The sequence below is a fragment of the Helianthus annuus genome, chromosome 4, assembly GCF_002127325.2.
Source record: "Helianthus annuus cultivar XRQ/B chromosome 4, HanXRQr2.0-SUNRISE, whole genome shotgun sequence".
Taxonomy (NCBI): domain Eukaryota; kingdom Viridiplantae; phylum Streptophyta; class Magnoliopsida; order Asterales; family Asteraceae; genus Helianthus; species Helianthus annuus.
Genome location: NC_035436.2, coordinates 198,374,681 through 198,394,219, shown reverse-complemented (window position 1 = coordinate 198,394,219; position 19,539 = coordinate 198,374,681).

Below are 19,539 nucleotides of genomic sequence, written 5' to 3'. Positions count from 1 at the left end.
TTGCACGATACCCCGAGGTGCATTTGACGGAGGGGCCGGCTATTGAGCCGTTTGATGTAGAGAATTTGAAGTTGACGGGGGTTGTTGAGTTGGATGATCCGATCAGATGGAAGCCGGTGAAGATGTCACCGCAAGTATTACCACCAGGGGGAACACCTGCGTCTGAGGCCATGCAGGCTGGGCATTCCACGAGGCGTCAAGTTATCGTTCCTCGACTTGAGAGGCCGAGACCACAGCACCCATTGAGGCCTCCGCGGCCTGATCCGTTGACGTTGGAGACGGTTTATGATAGTGTGATGGATATGTTTAGGATGCAGTCAAACATGATGAGGTATATGTCAGAGCAGCAGCAGGTTCCCATCCCAGATTGGTTTCCGCCACATCAGCCGGTGCAGAGGGATGGTGATGACGAGTAGATGGTTCTAGCAGTATCAGCGCCGGTGATTTTGGTTATCTTTTGTATTTTTTTTCCCTTTTATTTTGTTTTTAGCTGATGATGGTCTGTACTTAACTTGATATTTAACATATTTGGGGAAAATTGTAAGGGTTAACCGGTTGGGCTGATATATATATATATATATATATATATATATATATATATATATATATATATATATATATATATATATATATATATATATATATATATATATATAGGGAGCCGCTAGAATGAGAACCACCTCGAGTTGTAAGAACCGCGAGAACTACACCCCACGGAGCGCCGTTCGCCATGATTTTTTTTTACAAGTAGATGTGTATATTATAAACACAGCCGTAAAAAATCATGGCGAACGGCGCTCCGTGGGGTGTAGTTTTTTACACCACAAGTTTGGTGAAAAAAAAAGAAAAAAGAAAAAAAATTAAAAAACACCAAACTTGTGGTGTAAAAAACTACACCCCACGGAGCGCCGTTCGCCATGATTTTTTACGGCTGTGTTTATAATATACACATCTACTTGTAAAAAAAAATCATGGCGAACGGCGCTCCGTGGGGTGTAGTTCTCGCGGTTCTTACAACTCGAGGTGGTTCTCATTCTAGCAGCCCCCTATATATATATATATATATATATATATATTCTATGATTATGTTTGGTGGTGTTGCTAGAATTATTAATGGGTCGTATTTGGCTGGGAACTATGGTTGGAGTACTAGTGCGTTTTGGAAGGCATGGAACTAGACAGATGCAGAGCGGCAAGGAAATCAGGAGAGTCTGTTCCTTTTGTTGTTGTTGTATTTTTATTTCTATTTTTATTTTTAGATTGTTTGAGTCGTAGTTTCCTTCTTCATTGAGGAAAATAAAGGAAATAAGTGTGGGGAGGGGGAAACTAGTGTCTAGTTTAGGTTGTCGTGTCATAGTTAGTTCAGTCGTAAAAAAAAATTGAAAAAATTAAAAACCCATAAAAATGAAAAAAATTAGAAAATGTCCCGTAAAGGTTTTCGCGCAAAATGGAAAATGATAGGTGTAATTAAATTAGTGGCTTTTCGATTATTATATATATATATGAGATAATATATAATCGGTCACGCGTCTAACTTAGGATATGTGGGTAGGCCCAGCCGGTTGAAAGGTTCCTTAGGCTTGATATAAAATAACTTAAAATAGGAGTCTTGTGGGTTCCCGCCTTAGGAGCTAGGGTAAAACTGAAACTGTGGAAAGTATAAGGGGTACGTCATAAGTAAAAAACTTATAAGTTTCTCCGATTAAACTGGCACACCTGTTTCTTTTTGTGAAAACAAATCCGAAACAGTGTGGCGCCTAAAAAAAAATTCCATCCATTCATCTGAGCACATGTAAAAAAAAAACGTGAAGTTTATGGCATTAACCATGGGGATGGTGACTCGTGTGGCGTATGCCCGCTAAACTGATCGTATACAAAAGCATGTAAGCTGTCAATATCATCCATTCTTCCATCATAAAGTTTAATCGGACTAACATAAGAGTTTTTTATATAAGACGGTAGATTTAATATCTTTTAATCTCATAAGCTTGAAATGGGAATAGGTGGAATCGTAGTCTTTTGAGTGTGGGATCCATAGACAACTATATATTACTTGAACTTAATGGATCGAAAATAAAGGCTTCGAAACCGGCGGTTGGGTTTAAGTGGATCGTATATTCACAATCTTGGTTAACGTGTGGTTAGATTTGTTTCAGTAAAATAATGAATATAGTGAAAGCCATTTGTTTTGATTGTGATTCCATTGCGAATAATTTTTTCGGGGACGAAAAAAGATAAATGTGGGGATGTGATGTTAAGTTAAAATAAGCATAGTTTATAGTATTAAGTGTCGATTGTTAATTCTTTATATACGTTAAGTTGTATGAGTTAGGTTACTTATGGAATATTGATGTTTGTGTTTAGCAGGGTTTAAAATAGGTAATAATGAAGGTTTACAAGAGATTAAGCGGAAAAGGGAGTTGACAAGTCAATATATGGAACTGATCTGGGAAAAGTCAACAGGGGAAGGCCTGCGATACGCGGCAGATTATATGAATGGATCCGCGACTCGCTTGAGGAAATGAGATGAAGTCGGTCAAGAGATTCACCCCCGCGATACGCGGGGGGATACGGTGTTCTTGCCGCGACTCGCGGCCCGAGGTGCCGAAAGAATAATTATTTAAAGGTTATGATTTGATTGTTAGGGTTTCACCTCCTGTTTTCTCGAACAAGCAGCCATCGACCAGAGCTTGGGACGAACGAAGAGCATCATCTTTCCATCATACACCATCTTTCAAATCCATTCTTCATGTTCTACAATTCCCGAATCATTACTGAAGCTATGATGAAAACAATGAGCGGCTAATCTTTTTATAACTTCTACTCGGATGAACTTTTACGTTGTTTTACATTAATTCTTGTTTGCGGATTCGTATAACTGGTACAGCTTGACCACTCGTGTTGGATCCTTGGTAAACGTTTATTGTGTTTGAATTATTTGTCGTTTATTAAGCGTATTGGCAACTTTCTTGCGTTGTTAGCGGGTTGGTAAATTGGCGGGTAGTTGATACAATTGAACGGGTTATTAGGTGGCATAGTGAATCTTAAAAACTATCCTTGATAACTAATCAGATTCATTAATTCTGAGGCCATGTCTATGTGATGTTTTGAATAGGTAAACAGGTTTTGATGTTAAACGGGTAATTGGGATTCCGGGTAGAGGTTATTCTTTCTCGTATTGATTACACTTTATTAATTAGCTTTCTAGTTTTTATAATCAAATTCACAAAACCCCCCAATCTAGTTAATTTAGCTCTTAGTTAAAAACGCGACACTGACCACAAATTCCCCGTGGATACGATACCCTACTTACGCTATCTACGTAGCTTATTTAGGTTTTTGATTGACCCTTACGACAATCATCAAATCACTACAAACTCTTCGAGCGAAATCAATAATTGGTTTTCGAGCGAAATCATTAAATTCAAATACGAGCGAAATCACTTATGACTTTGGAGCGAAATCTGATTTGATGGTCAACAGGAGTGAAATAGCTTGGATTTTTGGAGCGAAATCAATACTAAATTGTGATTTCGAGCGAAATCAGGTACAAAATGCTGCTGATGTCATCATGTGAACGATCAGTTTTGAGCGAAATTAAGTAAAACTCAGTTTTTAGTTCGATTTTAACTTTGAAACTTTTAAGGGTTTATCAATGCATGATTGCGAGTGTGGTGTGTGAAATTGAGCTGGTTTTACCGTGAAAATTTTTAAAATTTTGAAGAAAGTGTAGAAAATCAGAAGAAATGCAGCTGAAATGGCAAGAACTCTTCCTCTTGAGCTCTGATACCACTTGTAGGATCATTTTCGAGCCTTAACGAGTCGATCAGAAGAATTCCTGTCCAAAAGAAGAGGTGGAAACTAATGTTTTGGTGCAATTTCAGCCGTATTCACTTTTAACTATTGTTTTATTGCTCAATTGATCAATTACAAGCTCTGACAACACTTCGGCAGCACTTCGTGACTACCGGAATGACAATGACCTAGAACTATATCTGATTTCGCTTCTGATTCCCTATATATAGGATTCTGATTTCGCTCCTACAAGTAATGTCACTATGAGCGAAATCAGGAAGTTACATTACGGGCGAAATCAACTCTATAGACATACACGGGCGAAATCAGAATCATGAGATTTCGCTCCAAATGACCACATGTCATTTGGGGCGAAATCACTTCTCATATATGTTTCTAGGATTTCGTGCCCGGTTCTATCCTATACAACGTAAGACTCGATACAAGACGTAGTCGACAGATGTGGTGCACTAACACAACACTATACTACGTCCACGATGGGTGCACTTGCCCATATGTGTGTTTAGTGTTAGTAAATATCGTTTTTTATAAATTTAAAACTTGGCTAAAGTGTAAAAAGGGCTTAAAATATATACCTAAATTATATACACACTTACGCACATCAAGTTTTTGGCGCCGCTGCCGGGGACACAAGGATTTTAAGAAAGCTTAAAATCGACGGCATAATCAGTTTTTCAAAACCTTTTTTAAAACGCGCGCACATTTTTCTGCACTTTAGTTTAGTTTGCATTTACAGTAGCCTAAACACGGGGTCGTGCTCACTGAACACGCCCCCGTGCTGCATATATTTAGTTAGATACCCAGATACAGAATCTGAACACGGGGCCGTGCCCACTGAACACGCCCCCGTGCTCAACGAGACCAGTAACTTTAATTAAAACGCCCAGATATAGACCCTGAACACGGGGCCGTGTCCACTGAACACGGGGCCGTGTCCAGCTTCTGTTTCCGTCTTTGTTTTTGTTTTCTGGTCCCGAGACTCAGGTGTGGTCTGTTGAGTGATTCTTATGGATCAATACTCAGGAGGCTACAACTACACCTATGAGGAGGATGATTATATGAGAGACTATTGCACTAAATGTGGAAACCCGCACTCGGTACAATATTGTAACTTATTTCAACCATCCACTCTTCGTACGACTATTATGAGGAGCCCAGGTACGACCCATCGACTTCATATACATCCTATGAAGACCAAAGGTATGAACCTTCTCCCTCATACTCATATTTTGATGAACCAAGGTATGAACCTTCATACTCATACTTTGAAAACTCAAGATATGAGCCACCACCTTCATACACTAATTATGAGGAATCATGGCGTGAACAACCCACCTCATATGAGTACTATGAAGAACAAAATTGTTACCCTTATCCATCATATACTTACAATGAAGGACAATAGTATAAACCATCTACTTCATATGAGTATTATGAGGAACCAAGGATCGAACAACCGGATTCAAGCTTTGAGGATCCTGATCCTTACTCTATCACCGAAATAGCCGATAGGATAATTGAAAAACTTAAAACTATCAAACGTTGCATAAAAGAATCTCGCGCAAGGGAAGAGGAGTCCCGCGCAAGAGAAGAATTAAAAAGGGAAACGATAGTTGAAGAGTTAAAAATGGAAGAACAAATAAGTGAAAAACCGACTCATGAGTTAAACAACGAAAAAGGTGAGGCCGACAACGTTAAAATTCAAGAAGAGTCTAATTTCGAAGAAATTAATCTCTTGTCACCTTCTTTCGAAAATCCTTGTTTAGTACCAACTCATGCTAAGTTTTTAAAAGAGTTGAACACTAATACTAAAATTGAGGAAATGGTAAGTGTTAAGTTAACTAATGATCAAACTTCACTAATAAAAGAAGATCCTTTTGAAATTAACATTACACCGGTTCCATGTTTTTTTCAAATTCATTTATTAGTAACGTCACCATTAATAAAGATCTATGTGTTAACATAATGCCTAACTACATTTTCGAAAAATTAAGTATTAGTGATTTTTCTCCACTTCAAATACCCATTTTTCTATCTATCGGAAAGTAATAAAATCAATCGGTGTGGTTGAGAATGTTTTGGTTCAAACAAATCAAATGGTTATTCCAACCGACTTTGTCATCCTCGATGACGCTCCTCTAGTTTTGGGAAAACATTTTGTAAAAACTCATGAAGCTTTGAAAAAACGGAAGTTTAACAATCTACCTCTTCAGTTAGGGGCATTCAAAAGGAGCATAGATCTTGAGCGTTCAATGAAATATCCTTTTGGCAATAATGACCCCCTAATTGAAGATGAAGATGAGCCACCCGATATAAGTGAAGAAGTTGACCACTTTGTTGAAGAAGAGGTCGCCATAGAACAAACCTTTAAAGTTCTTGATCTAGATGAGCCACAAAATAAGGTGTCTCCTAAAGAACCACCCATTGAGCTCAAAGAACTTCCGAAAGGTTTGGAATACGCCTTTCTAGACAAAGATGGTAATTTACCTGTAATTATTTCGTCAAAGTTAAGTAGTGTAGAAAAAGAAAAATTAATTAACCTTCTTAGAAAACACAAAAATGCGATTGCTTGGAAGCTTGTAGATATCAAAGGAATAAGTCCTTCCATGTGCACGCACAAAATATTAGTGAACGATGACTACAAAACAGTAATACAACCACAACGTAGAGTAAATCCCAATGTGCAAGAAGTGGTTAAAAATGAGGTCATCAAACTACTTAACGCCGGACTCATTTATCCTATCTCCGATAGTCCATGGGTAAGTCCTGTCCAAGTAGTCCCAAAGAAAGGAGGTATGACGGTAATAACTAATGAAAAGAATGAACTAATACCAACAAGAACCGTCACAGGATGGAGAGTTTGTATAGAGTATAGACGATTAAATGAAGCAACGAGGAAAGACCACTTTCCTTTGCCCTTCATTGATCAAATGATAGAACGATTATCCGGTCAAAAATTTTATTGTTTCTTGGATGGTTTTTCAGGTTACTTTCAAATTCCAACAGCACCTGAAGACCAAGAAAAGACAACTTTCACATGCCCCTACGGAACTTTCGCCTATCGACACATGCCATTTGGTCTATGTAATGCACCTACAACATTCCAACGTTGTATGGTAGCCATTTTCCATGATATGATAGAAAAAACAATGGAAGTCTTCATGGACGACTTTTCTATCTTTGGAGATTCATATGACCAATGCCTCGATAACCTCGAACGAATGCTATCCCGATGTGAGGAAACTAACCTCGCCCTTAACTGGAAAAAATGCCATTTCATGGTCACAGAGGGAATAGTACTCGGTCACAAAATCTCGAGCGAAGGAATGGAAGTTGATCGAGCAAAAGTAGACACTATTTCTCGATTACCTCCACCCTCCTCCGTTAGAGCAATCAGAAGTTTCCTAGGACATGCCGGATTTTATAGAAGATTTATCAAGGACTTTTCAAAAATTTCAAGACCTCTAACAACATTACTTGAAAAAGATGCACCTTCCGTCTTTGACAAGGATTGCAATCAAGCATTTCTAACCCTCAAGGAAATGCTAGTCAATGCATCTATCATGATAGCACCCGAATGGAAATTACCTTTCGAAATCAATGTGATGCAAGTGACTTTGCTGTTGGAGCAGTCTTGGGACAAAGAAATGAAAAGCATTTCCACCCAATTTATTATGCTAGTAAAACACTTAATGATGCACAAGAAAATTACACAACTACTGAAAAAGAATTACTAGCTGTGGTATTTGCTTTTGATAAATTCTGTTCTTACCTTGTTCTTTCTAAAACTGTAGTCTATACAGATCATGCAGCTATCCGATACCTCTTCAAGAAGCAAGACGCCAAACCCCGTTTGATCAGATTGATTCTCCTCCTCCAAGAATTTGATATTGAAATCAAAGACAAAAGAGGAGCAGAAAACACTGCTGCAGATCATCTTTCACGCTCAGAAGACCCAGCTTTGGAAGCAACCAGGGACGAGCAAATCAATGAAAAATTTCCAACAGAATCCTTGGAGATGGTGGAAAGCAGACAAGAACCATGGTATGCCGACTACGCTAATTACTTAGCTAGCGGTATAGTTACCAAGGGATGGCCACATCACCAAAGAAAGAAGTTCTTTGCCGATGTAAAGCATTACTTTTGGGAAGATCCTTATCTTTTCAAAATGTGTGCTGACCAACTCATCCGAAGGTGTGTCCATGGTGGCGAAGCACGAAGAATTCTCCGCCATTGTCATGAAGGTCCATATGGAGGACATCATGGTGCCGCTAGTACCGCGCGAAAGGTATTTGATTCAGGATTTTATTGGCCAACCATTTACAAAGATGCGCAAGATCTTGTAAAGACATGTGATGCTTGCCAAAGATCAGGTAATATTTCTTCCAAAAACGAAATGCCTCAAAACGGCATTCTCGTTTGTGAAATTTTTGATGTGTGGGGACTCGATTTCATGGGACCCTTCCCACCGTCAAAACGAAACAAATATATACTTGTGGCAGTCGATTACTTGTCTAAATGGGCCGAGGCCGAAGCACTTCCAACAAACGATGGAAGAGTAGTGGTAAGATTTCTGAAAAAAATATTCTCTCGTTTCGGAACACCTAAAGTGATAGAGGTACCCATTTTTGCAATCATCAACTCGAAAAAAATCTTAACAAGACATGGGGTCTATCACCGGGTCTCAACGGCATATCACCCTCAAACAAATGGACAAGCCGAAGTGACTAACAGAGGTTTAAAATGAATACTTGAAAAAACCGTAGGTTTAAATAAAAAGGAATGGGCTGATAAACTAGATGATGCTTTATGGGCCTATCGAACTGCCTATAAAACCACTATAGGCACAACCCCGTATAAGCTCGTCTATGAAAAAAGTTGTCATTTTCCAGTAGAAATAGCTCACGAAGCCTACTGGGCACTAAAAAATGTAAACCTAGATTTAGAAACTGCTGGTAAAAATCGATTTTATCAAATGAATGAATTAGACGAACTAAGGAATTATGCATACTCTAAGTCTGAAATTTATAAGGAAAGAATGAAAAATTTGCATGACAAATATATTAAACCTAATGAATTTCGGGTAGGAGACCAAGTTCTGTTGTTTAATTCATGACTTCGATTATTTCCGGGCAAACTAAAATCTAGGTGGTCAGGACCTTTTTCCATCACCCATATTTTTCCTCACGGTGCAGTAGAAATTAAAGCTCGAAATGGGATTCCATTCAAAGTCAATGGCCAACGGCTAAAACTCTATCGAGGATCCATTGAGGATGAGGAAGAAGAGATCTCGCTTCAAACGCTCAATGAATAAAAAGCATCCACATCATACCTGGTATGTTACAAAAAAGTGAGTATACATCGAAAGCGGTATGTCTTTTAACCATGCTTTTGGGAAAAACGGGCACTCACATGAGCACACATAAAAAAAATTCAAAACTTTGCTCGGCACGGGGCCATGTCCGCTGGACACGGGCCGTGTCCGCACAACTGTCGGGATAAAACCCTCTTTTCAAAACAGTTACATCTTTCCACACGCCCCGTTTCCCCGAAAAAGCTCTGGTCCGAAGCGATTTTCTGCAGATTTTCGACGTTACCTCTAGATCTAACAACATCAAGGTATGATTCTATCATCATTAGTAGTTAGATTAGTTACTTGCATGTAGTTAAAACATCAAGAATTTGGGGAAAAATCTAGGGTTCTTGAAGTTCATCCGGATTGAACCTCAAATTTTTGAAATAATTTGTTAGTGTTAGTTTAGATTAGTGTAATGGGAAGTAAATACACTTTTATTGTTGATAGATTTGCCCGATTTCTCACTAAAACCTCAAACCCTTGTTTTTTTTTTAACCTAAAAAGATGAAATTGAAGGGGTAAACGGTTTGTTTTGAGAAAAACGGCACTAGGGGTTTCATTTTTGGGGAAAACCGCACCTACTTGGCCAAAAATTTTCAGATCTTCGGGACCGGGTCGAAAAATGAAATTTTTGAGTAACAGACGCCTGGACACGGGGTCGTGCCCGCTGAACACGGGGCCGTGTCCAGCTCACTGTTTGCAGTTTCTTCCGAAAATCTCACTGTTTCGTGCTAACTTTTGGTGTATTCTTTCAGATGTCGAAGTTCACAACATTTAACGCAAATGAGCTCGATGCTAGAGCTAGGTATGAGATACATCAAACAAGACCCGAAGAGTACCCAAGGCAAGCGTGCACGGACCTATTAATCTTGGTAAACCAGCTCGACCGATTCAACAACCTTGTTACAGGACCACTAAGGGTTGCCTTGACCACTAGGCTTCGATCGGTACATCAATGCACTATGGAATTCTACCGTACTTTCACCTTCACTTCGAGGTGTGACCCGTTTGACAATGAAGGGGTTGCATTTCGATGTGGTGGGACGAGGTACTCGATCTCTATGGCGCAACTCGGGGCAATAGTGGGACTGTATACGGAAGAAGATTCGGGAAATGAGGAAAACACCGGGGGGTTGCGAGATCTGGATGAAAATGAGCACCAAGCCGCATGGGCCCAAATTGGTGAAGGACACTACAACCCCAGCAGCACAAAGAGTACTAAGCTGAGGGACCCACTTTATCGCTACATTCATAGGCTCCTTACTTTCTCTCTTAGCCAAAGACATGACAGTAGCGGCATTGTTGGGTTAAAAGATTTGGTAGTCCTTCACTGCATCTACAACCGAAGGCCCCTCGATGTTCCATATCTCCTGCTTCGAAACATGCATCTGAACCGGCTTGCTCGTGCACCAACCCCTATCTTCTTTGGGGGATGAGGGTACCGCCTTTTCAAGCACTTCACGCGCATCCCTAGGTCTTTTGAAAGGAGCCCATGGTCGGGACGTGTCGACATACACATTTGCCGCGCCATGAACCTAATCTATGAGGCGGAAGACGGATCAGTGAGCTTTCAGATGATGCAAGGCCATGCATGGAATCCACAAGAGGTGCTAGTCCTTCACGCTCCACCTCCCCACTACCAGTATCAACCCCATGGTGATCCGGGCCAATCCTCCTCCCAGGGAGGTGGTTTTCCTAACTTTCAAAGTTTACATGATCTTTTGCAGGAAAACCTTATGTGCACCAGGAACACCTACAACCTTGCCAACAACACATACCACCGGGTCGGAGCTATCGAGCGGAACATCACCGATATCCAAGATGACATCGGAAGCATCCGAGAATATATGGCAGGTCAGGGGGTAGGAGGTGATGACAGTGATGAAGATATGGACTAGGAGGGTGAAGAAGGAGCAGGAGCGGGTTGATGGTGAGCCCACAGGTTAAAGTCCCCTTTTATCTATCAAACCAATTAATGGCCTGCGTGCCGAGTGTTAGACAATTTACTTTCCTTAACTTCTTTTTACTTTCTGCTTTATTTTTCTTTTACTTTATGGTTTGGATGATTAACTTGGTAATTTAGGACGTTTGGTATTGCTTGGTGTGGTATTTAGTGATAAAACAGGTACAAGTGAGGCTTAGAGTGCTAATCATTAGCACTAATAAAGCCAGGACAGGAAAACCGGAGAAAGAAACATGTTTTTCAGCCTTGCAGACAGTCCACACGGGGACGTGTCCAGCCGACACGCCTTCATGCCCACCTCCCAGACCTGTTGTTTGTTTGTTTTCTGCAGATTTTTGCCAGACACCGGGTCGTGCCCAACCAACACGCCCCCGTGTCCGTCTTCTGTAAGTTTTCATTACTGGCACCTGAACACGGGGCCGTGTCCGACCGACACGGGGCCATGCCCAGACTGCCAGTAACATAAAATTTTGCTTTTGACACCATTTTACACATTCAATCAACCTAAAAACTTATTTTTGGGACACATTGAGGACAATGTGTAATTTAAGTGTGGGGGGATGCTAAAACCTTGAATTTTGCAAGTCCTAATAACAAGCCTTACACAAAACTCTATTAGAACCGCTAATCACCCCAATTTTTTTTTTTTTCAAAAATTTTCATTTTTTTTTACTTGTCTAAGTTTAAGTTGGGAATTCTAAGTCTATAAAGGTTATATTTTTATAAGTTTACAACCGATAGCGTCGTGATAAAAAGAACCAACATAAGAAAATTATGAAACGGCATGACAAGCTTAGTTAAAATTTGATTATATATACTTGATCACATAAAAAAACCCATTCCCACAAAAGTGAGTTTTGAGCCTTTATTGAGCATACAAATATACATCTTTACGCTAAATGCTCATTTTTCGTTTCTTGTGTGAATAGCCGCTTGGTTCTTACGACTCTAGAACTTGCCAAGACAATTCATTCCCGGTCCTTACCAACTTAAACCCAAGTAAGTAAATGATGGAGGCATTAGGACTAACCCTTTTTCTTTCTACACTATTATTTTTATTTTTCTTTTCACCTACCCAAAAATTCCCCCTAGTTAACCCTTTTGAGCCTAAACCTTTTCATTTCTTAACCCAAAACCCTTTTTACCCACCAAAAACCATTTTTTTTTATTTTTACCCTTTATTTTAATAACAAAGCTCGGTTTTCGTGTGTGACTAACAAAAAACTTACAACGAAGTTGGAAATAAACAAACAAAGCTCCTCAAACAAAAGCTTGTTTGAATAAATACTTCACTAAAAATAAAAAGTCACAAAAACAAAATGTTTTACGAAAACCGATGCTTTTTACGCCTTTCGCCCTTTTCTACTAACCACTAACCCAACTACCCACCTTTAGCCCAAGCCTAACCCTTCACCCAAAAAGTCCTCTTGATATTTACAAAGGTATAAAGTTAAAAAGGAGGAGGATTGATTTCTTGGCAAGCTTATGGTAGGAATAAGTTCCATGCCGCTCTCGAGTGATTCACTTAAAATACACCTTCGGCCGAGTGTGAGTGATTTCCCCCGTGAGGTATGTGAACATGTATATAAATGGAATTTTAGAAAGACATGTTATGCCTTAATAAATATTTTATCTTATGAAAAGTTTTTAATAAATCATGACGAATAGTATTGTAAAAACATAAAAATAAAACCTAAACAATCTTGGAAAATCCCGACACTCTATGACAAGCCCAAAACCTTCTCTTCTACCCATTCCATTTGGGAGTATAAGCCACATATTAAAGAGTTTTGCTTGAGGACAAGCAAAGATTCAAGTGTGGGGATATTTGATGTGTGTAAAATGCAACATATAAATTACATCAAATGAGGCATAAAACTAACCCTTTTTAAGTATTAATGTTGGAAAAAGTGTACTTTTGTATTCCTTTTGTATTTTCAGGATTAAATGAGCTCAAAATAACAAAAGAAGCAAAAAGACAGCAAAATCTAACATAAATACAAGAAAAGGAACAAAAGTGGATTGCCCGACCCCGCGACAGCATCCTCCCAAGCAAAACAGAGAAGACAGGAGACTGAACACGCCCCGTGCTCAGTGAGCACGGGGCCGTGCCCAAGAAGCAGCAGAAAAGACAAACCTGTAGAAGCTTCTATTGCCCACCACGGGGCCGTGCCCAGTGAACATGGGGGCGTGGCCAAAGTACTGCAGGCGCATTTATTGTAATTGCGAATTACAATTAATGAAGAGAGAGAGTGTCAGACGGGCACGGGGTCGTGCCCAGCGGACACGGGGCCGTGCCCAGGCTTCTGTTCAGCCTATAAATAGGAGTGCTTGGAGCCATTGCAACTCATCCCTTGGCACACCACCGGTCTCACACTTCATCCACCACCCACCACCATCACGACACCATCATCCACCACCATCATCCATTGTCTATCATAGAGTGTGTGAGTCGTCTCGAGATCCAAGATTGATCGTAAGAGTTCTTGACAATCAAGGCCATGTTTGCCTATGTCTCTTACATCACTTGGTGAAGACAAGTGTTTAGTATAATACTTTTTATTTTTAATCTTTTGCACTTCTTAATTGGTTTTGTATTAATGACTTTAATAACTAGTTTCTTATGTTGAAGGTGATTCTTCCTCATCGTTTGTCCGTGGTGTCTTGGCATTATTTTACTGTCTATATAAAATAAAAGATTTTCACCATTCATATCTCCACGGTCTATATGGAGGTATGTTGGCTACCTGGTCGGGGGTTAAGGGAACGGTTTGGTAAGAGTCTTGCCCTTGTTCAGCGTTTAGAGGTCCTGCAAGGGACCTGGGTCAAATTTAGTAGGACCTCCTTCAATACCCAAAGGTGTTGGATGGCGGGGTCCAAACTCTTTGATCCCCTCATAAGTTAACTACTATTAATACTATAACCCGGCTATTTAGGACTGTATCCCTGCTGACTCAGACTACTTAATCGAGGGTAACGTCCCCTCCAAAAGAGGGGCCTACCATAATTTGCATTAATAACTTAATTAATTATCTTTCAATAATCCAACCCTTTAGGATTGTATCCTTGCTGACTCAAACTGCTGGGTTGAGGGTAACGTCGCCTTCAAAAGAGGGGCCTACTACAATAACTAAGATAATCTCTTAAACAAGTGCAAAAGTACGAAAATAATCAAAGGTTATACTAACACATGAGTCGGATCCAAGTGATTCATCTTGTCTATCTGTTTTTATTTTATTTTATTTTTCAGCATTTAGTTAGTTTTATTTTCTTAGTTTAAAAATCTTTTTTCTAACATTTTGATTTGATTAGACGTTGAGGATAAACTGGTACTAAAAGCTCTTGTGTCCTTGGACGACCTCGGTATCTTACCAACACTATACTACGTCCACGATGGGTGCACTTGCCCATATGTGTGTTTAGTGTTAGTAAATATCGTGTTTTATAAATTTAAAACTTGGCTAAAGTGTAAAAAGGGCTTAAAATATATACCTAAATTATATACACACTTACGCACATCATTTAGGAAAATCACTCACAAGTTTTAGATCTACAAGATCACTAGTTCACTTGGTTTATTATTTTTACAAGAAATCATTTTATCACCATGTTCATGTCTAAATATGGAGGTGATTCTTTTATGTAAACCCCTAATCCTCCTAACTTGTTAACTCATGTTTTTAATCATGATTTAACAAGTTCCATATGATGATTATCATCATACTACCAAGAAATCAACAACCAATCATCAACATAACCAAGACAATATCATACTAGTATTATTTCATCTTGTTTCATCCATTTTCATATTATGTAAAGCTTTATGTTCAAGGTTTAAGTGCATGATCTTTTAGTGTTCATATGATTTCATCAAGACATATCTATAAACCACTAAAAACAGGAAGTATCTAAGGATTAACAAGGAGCTTACTACTAGCTTAAAGCTAGGGAAGAACACTAGTGAAAATGTGATAGATAATAGTAAACGGAGGTGGTCCTCAAGTTCCGAGTGCTCCACACCTTCTAAACCACCTTGTATCACTTTGAATGAAGCTTGGATTGGTTGAACAATAATCGAAAATGGAGATGGTATATAGGGGATCTTCGGCCGTAGCTTATGGGGAAGGGAGGAAAAAGTTTGAGTTGAAGTTGGTAAGTGTTGAATTCTTATAATCCCACTAAGTGCTATTAACCAATAGGTAAAGTGTTTCATGGAGTACAAGCACAATCAAGTCATGATCTCACAAAATCCAATGAAAGATTGTAGAAGATACAAGAAGATTTGAAGTGATCTTGGTGAGTGGGGTCCCTTAGGGGACAGTTACTAGAAGTGTAACACCCGTTCTTATTTCATCGAGTTTAACGTATAATTTACGAAAGCAATCATGTAATTAGGATTACATATATAGCGGAAATACGGGTTATTAAAAACTTTTACAAATTTAAAAGTTTTAGAGCATAATGTAATTAAGTTCGTCATTTGAAATTAACAACGAAACGTCGAGCGGAAGCTTGTATCTTGGTCGTGTTCGGTTCTTCAACGAGCTTGATCTTCATCCGGACAATCCCAACAAAAACCTGAAGTCAAAACCACTTTAAATGTTAGTTTTGACATTGATATTCCGTGTATAAACGAGTTCTAGCATCGAAATGTGAAAAATAAAATAAAATTTCAAAACTGATCCTGTCGCGTGTCGCGGCAGGATTCGTTTACTTTGTCGCGTGGCGCGGAAGCCTCCGTGTGTCACGCCAGTTTACAGTGTCTCCCCCGCGTGGCGCGGGGGAGTACGTTTTCCAGCAAGTCTAGGAGCTGGTCCTGCATATCTGCCCAGCTCCGGAAAATTCCCAAAACTCAACTTTGAATGTTCATAACTTTTTGCTCGGTTGTCCGTTTTAGGTGATTCTTCTTCCTACGCGTCCGTAATTTATTTCTCCATCTTATGGAGTTAAAATCCGACATCCGGATTAACATTATTTCAGACTTTTAAGTCTTCGACTTACTACCCTTTTTACCAAATATTGACCCGTTCATGTTTTTACCAAACCAACTTATTTGTTTGACCTCCATTCCTTACGAACCCAATATTTCCAACATTTCCATATCATATTAGGTTCCAATCACGGGTTCCTACGCGTTATTGACCCGTCTTTACTTATAGTCTTATTTTGACCCGTAATGGGTATTTATGTCCTTTTAAACATAATTTACGCCCATTTCTCCTATGCCTCATGATTCCACCCGTTCATAACGAAAAGTCTTCCACCACAAATATGATTGTGGTGGATTTAATGAAATAAACTAACTATTCCGAGTTTTATCTCCCGGATATGTCATTTTACGGCAAGACGCACTTAAGGCATTTAACCCTTGAAGATTTATGTGTTCAAATTTTATACGCATCTAAGAGTTACAAAATCATAATATAAGTTTCTAAACAACCTTTATGGGTCGTTTTCCCAATTTACCCTTCAAGGGCATTTTAGTCAACATTAGCCCCTCATTTACTACGAAGGGCTTTCGCTACTTATTTGACCATAAGGTATATTTTCCACAACTATATTTATACGTACCTGGCTCGGATCAACTTATTGATCCGTTTCAATACCTTGCCTCTATAATATGCTAATTCGTAGCATTCTAATCCATAAACCATTATTATCCTGTAAGCATAAGACTTGACACATACTTATTAGTCGTCATTTGTCAAATGGTGCTACAAGTCACCCTTTGACCCGTTTGGTCTAAACGACCAAACATTTTGCATTTGAATTTAGAATGGTATATATATACATATATACACCATCTCGTTAGCTAACCCAAATCGGCTTACGCCGTAGGGTGTCTTGTAATCTTTTACTTATATTTGTCGGCACAAGACTAAATTACCATTTTATTTCTATCCTTATTATGAATTACCCCATACGGTAACATTCCCAGATTCATTATATGCTTGTCATTTACGGCTATATTACCATTTACCCATGTTTATCCTTCATCATGGTTTTTACCAAATTTTGCGTATGTCCCGACTCGTATCAATTGCGTCGGAAATCCATATTTTCCCAATATTGTTTTTATCGAAATTAAAACCTTTAGAAGAACTAAATATTTTACAAAAGGTGTAAGTTTCACTTACCTTGCATCCGAATTACGCTTTTCTTTTCTCACTAGCTTCGATCGACCCGCTTCCATCCCAAGCTTCACCTAGCTTGTTAAGCGCCTACTTTCATTCATCATTCACAAGGTTGTTAGATTAGTCATTCTAAATCATGACTTTCACACCTTATGAATCTTTGACTTCTTTCTTATTGAACTAAATCATAAATTATGAGTTTAATTCTTATGTCAAGACCCACTTCAAATCAAGTATGAACTCTTAACAATTTCCCCTTTTTGTTCAAGTAGTTCATTTATACAAGTTAGTATGGTGTTTATAAACACCAATACAACATCAATTTTCATTAAATCATCTAAAACCCATTTTTTTCATAAGCTTTAACGCATAATTATTTATAATAATCAAATCTGCGTTTTTACCCAACTTTTAGCATTTTAATCCTCACTTAGGCGTTTTATCAAACACCTAGCGGGTCAGATTTTTATATCATCAAAACCAAGTTTATGACTTGTAATTATCATCTAAATTAACTTCGATTAGACAATTCTACACAAGTCTTAACATCCATATTTCTGAAATTTACTATTAAATTCAGATTATGCTAGAGCAAGATCATAATTCTAGGGTTTTATCAAGTTTTCTTCAAGTTCATTAGTCACCTACAATGGTGATTATGAACTCTATAATTAATATGAAATCTTTTAACAAGAATTCACCTAGGGTTCATCCCTAGACACCATATCCCTTCTAACTTCATTCAGGCATGATACAATCAAGCTAAATTTTCAGTTTTTCACAATTAACCTAGAACTTGAGATGAATCAAAATACAAGAATTTTGCATACCTTGTGATCCCTTCAGTGAGGTGATCACTAATTCGTGTTTAGAACTTGATTTGGGACTGAATTGAACCTCCAATTTGATCAAATTTGACATGCATTAGGGTTTGGTGGGGAGCTAGTGTCGCCCCCTGTGTTCTTGTTCGACCAGGACCTCCATTTGAGGTGTTTCGTTTTATTTATTTGTTTTAAAACTAATAATAATAGTTTCAAATTTAGCAACATTGGTCCCTCCCCTTTTGTTTAACTTATATCTTGGCAATTTAACTTTATTCATGCTTTAAAATGATAGAACCAACTAACTAGGTTATTTATTTCCTAGTCAGTTTAGTAGGTTCGGGAAATCATAACCCGTTTTATTTTAAGTCCCGTTAACTCGGGCTTCTTATAACATTGTTTTCTCAAGCATTTATTAAATTTTATAACTAATATTAGGATTGTTTGTCTAAGTCCTCATATTCACCGGGTAAATATTACCACTAACGCTATTTTACCCGTTCATCTTTATTAATGTGGTTTAATTACCAAACCCGTTTTCGGGGTGTTACAAGTCTACCCCCCTTAAAGAGGTTTCGTCCTCGAAACCTTTTCTTACATAATTCATTTAGTTTAAACTCAATGTATTTGAGCCGAGAAATCTTATAAACATTACTTATACTTTTTAACCAATCGTTAGTGTTACCCGAAAAGTACGGTAACATCTTTTTGTTACTAATTGTCTACATATCTCATACGACGTAGTGTAACTTCGAAATAACGTAATCTCGTTATTTCCTCTAGTTTAGTTAACTTAGCGATATCCATCGCTTTCATATACTATCGAATTTCCTTATGAATCCGTTACTTTGACCTGTTTAAAGATCTTTAGTGAAATCTTTCACCTTTAGCAACAATTTCTTTTGTTTTCAAATTCATTTATTCGGTTCAGTTATACCGAATCCACCGCTTACAAGCGACCAATTTTATTTAAATGACCTTAACCGGTCTCACTAACTCGACTTATTAGTCCAGTTACTTTTTACCACTCACTTGGTTATAATGTGATTCTACTTTTCACATTGCATTTCTTGACCGTGATCATGTCACATCATGTTTAATTTACATCAAACTTTTATTTTCGAAAATATCACTTTTCGAATATATTGCCTTGCGCCTATCAGTGTCAAGACTTGTATCTTTCATACTTATTATTTAAATTCCTAACGGAATTTATATTTGTAATACGTTATTTCTTACTAAAACTGAAGTTCTGGTTTTAGGATCTTCTCTTTAACTTTTGTCGCTTACCCATACCGGGATATTGACAACCTATAATTTATTGTTTTCCGTTCTCGTTTCATGCGGGGAATCGTAACAAGTTCCCTCCTCTTACACTTACTGACCCGTAGGTTCCTTCCACTTAGCCTCATAGGCTATTTCTTTAAATTTTTCACCTTTTTAAGGTGA